The sequence below is a fragment of the Schistocerca nitens genome, chromosome 11, assembly GCF_023898315.1.
Source record: "Schistocerca nitens isolate TAMUIC-IGC-003100 chromosome 11, iqSchNite1.1, whole genome shotgun sequence".
NCBI lineage: Eukaryota > Metazoa > Arthropoda > Insecta > Orthoptera > Acrididae > Schistocerca > Schistocerca nitens.
In genome coordinates, this window is record NC_064624.1 from 93,378,032 (window position 1) to 93,381,227 (window position 3,196).

The 3,196-nt window shown below is 37.6% G+C and overlaps 1 non-coding gene across 1 annotated transcript; it reads right to left on the reverse strand.

Moving 5' to 3' along the window:
* Positions 1-2,846: 2,846 nt before the first annotated feature.
* Positions 2,847-2,921, reverse strand: Trnas-cga (transfer RNA serine (anticodon CGA)). Its single transcript has one exon. It is a non-coding gene; the product is annotated as a tRNA-Ser (tRNA).
* Between the last annotated feature and the right edge of the window lie 275 nt (positions 2,922-3,196).

Sequence of the window (3,196 nt, forward strand, 5' to 3'; positions counted from 1 at the left end):
CTGCGCTGCGACGACCTCTCCGCTCGACGTCCACGCTTATTAATCACAAAATACTAATTTGTTAGAATTATGGTAAGAACTTGAGCTTTCGTCAAACTGCTACTTCGAGACATAATTAGATTAAAATATTTATTCAGTTATTGAATTATTACAAATATATGGCCCGCCAGGGTTGCCGAGCCGTTCTAGGCGCTACAGTCTGGAACCGCGCGACCGCTCTGTCTCAGGTTCGAATCCTGCCTTGCGCATGGATGTGTGTCATGTCCTTAGGTTAGTTAGGTTTAAGTAGTTCTAAGTTCCAGGGAACTGATGACCTCCGACGTTAAGTCCCATAGTGCTTTGAGGCATTTGAATTATTTTGAACAAATATATGAATTTACTTAAGCTTATTTATATCCATTACAATCTGCACAACCCGAAGAATAAATTTCAATAATTCCATAATTGTATCCATCCATATGCATAAACTACAGTAGTTACAGGTTTAGTATACTACCCACTGAAGATTTCTGTCGTCTGTATGATATACGTGACTATAAGAAGACTCCCTTAGGGAGAAGTCTTCTTTTTTAGTTACATCAACAGCTAATCTTTAAAAGTAAATTCCTCTGGGAAGAGCATCTAATGAAGCCGTGTTGGTGTTCTCCAGAGACCCAGTTTTTACCAACCGAATAAGCAGAAATAACAACATTAATAACCTCCTTCTCCTTCATTGTTATCCATTGCTGATAGTATTTTATCTTACTCTAAATATGTTTTACATGTGTCGCATCTCAGATTCTTAAGAACATCATTGGCACAGTACCTTGACAAGTTTGTGTGAAAGATGGCAAGTATTCCTGAACAGACTGAATTTGATCCTCACTGAAATCCATTATACTGTCAAAGATTGGTCATGGTGGGGGTAAGGTGACATCATCTACACAGTAGGCTTCCAAAGAATCTAAATCTGTTTCAGATGGAGTTTTCAAGGGTAGTGGGGCCCGAATTCTTAGCTTGGATTCAATTTTAAATACCTGTCCCAGAGATAGCAAATAGTAACATACTGCCATTATTCGATATTTTCCATTTCTTTCTGTTTAAACCATTCCTAGCAAAAGATATTTAAAATTCGAGTCCTCAGTGCAGTACTTGGTCATTTGTAGAAGAGCATGAGTGATACAAGATATGCACAAATGAGTGAAATTGGATAATTCGCATGTGAAATCAGGACAACGTTTTGATACATCCAACCATGGAAAAATTCTTTGGAAATATATGATACTGTACTGAAATGTAGTTTCTGCAGCGCATCCTTGAACGGATATCTCTACCAAGTCATCTACTATTTAAAATGTTCCACCATGCTCAAATTAATTTTGATGAATTTAACAGTGCTCGCAAAACTTCCAGTAAAATGATGTTCCCCCAAGGTTAACAAACCTTGAACAGTCCTCTCATTCAGCATAAGTATGACATTTTGCACTCCAGGTTGCTTTTATATAAAAAAAACTTCAAATTAAGTTTAATGACAAAAATTTATCATCTGTGTACACTCCACGTCATATGCTTTTTAACTGCAGAGATTTTAGTCATAATCAGTTTCAAACTGTGGGTACTTTATTGTCTTATTTTAACTAAAGTTCAGTCTTGATCACATCACTTATGTCTCAATAACGTAGGTGACCGGTTTCGGTTATATTTATATAAACATCTTCAGACCCATGGCCTCCTTGGAGGATAGTAGGAGGAGCTCTCCTCAGCTGTTACAAAGTAACTGAGGAGAGAGAGCTCCGCCTACCATCCTCCAAGGCGGCCATGGGTCTGAAGATGTTTATATAAATATAACCGAAACTGGTCACCTACGTTATTGAGAGATAAGTGTTGTGATCAAGACTGAACTTTAGTTCAAATATAATATTTTACTGATCACTGTTCCAAAAATATTCACCAAAATTGTACTTTATTGTCTGATCTGGATCATCTTTATCGATCTAGTTGTATGTGACACATTTTAATATAGGAACGGAATGTTAAACTAAAAAGGGGGTTGTCTGTCATTACAAAGGAGACTATAAGCAATTGACAGTTGAGAAGGCGAAGCAAAGGTGATGTAGCCCGCCTGTTAATTGAATTTTTGTCACTAAGAACACAGAGCAATCAGTGAACAACATGAACTGATTCACAAAGAAATTTGAAGTGCTGATATGTATAGTAGCTGCTGAGTGTTTGAAAATGCACACGTACATCATGCAGTGCATTAGGAAGGGGTAGTGCAAGACAATTTGTGCTCCTTATAAACTCGTAAGTGTGTGGTGATGTTGAAAATAAAATACTACAAAAAATAATACAATCTGGCGAGTATCTCTAATACTTCTTTTGACGCCTACTAAATTCACTTGCTCACATAAAAAATTAATGTTGCTAATTTCAGTTTTATCAAAAAAATTTACAATTTTTTCAAATAATTGGTTCAGAATAGAAATTAGATTGTTACTGAAGTATTATTGTTCTTTCTGGTGAAGTTTTCCAAGTTATCTATGATGTCAATTTAGTCATTTATTCCTTGTGTGCATTACCTATGTTTTCTGCACATTTAAATAACCCGGGTCCAATGGACTGGTTGTGTCTAATTCGAAAATTAAAATGGAAAAACTATTTTGTGGATATTAACATACAGAAATATTTTGTTTTAAAGTTTATCAGTATAATATAAGACAGCTGAGATCATTTTTAACACTTTCACTGCAACATAAGCCACCAGTATTATCACAAAATGTTCGCAGATCAGTGGTAATGATATTCATGAAGAACAAATCAATAAGCAAACAAGGATGACAATGAAATTTCCTGGCAGATTAAAACTGTGTGCCCGACCGAGACTCGAACTCGGGACCTTTGCCTTTCGAGGGCAAGTGCTCTACCAACTGAGCTACCGAACCACGACTCACGCCCGGTACTCACAGCTTTACTTCTGCCAGTACCTCGTCTCCTACCTTCCAAACTTTACAGAAGCTCTCCTGCGAACCTTGCAGAACTAGCACTCCTGAAAGAAAGGATATTGCAGAGACATGGCTTAGCCACAGCCGGGGGGATGTTTCCAGAATGAGATTTTCACTCTGTAGTGGAGTGTGCGCTGATATGAAACTTCCTGGCAGATTAAAACTGTGTGCCCGACCGAGACTCGAACTCGGGACCTTTGCCTTTCGCAGGCAAG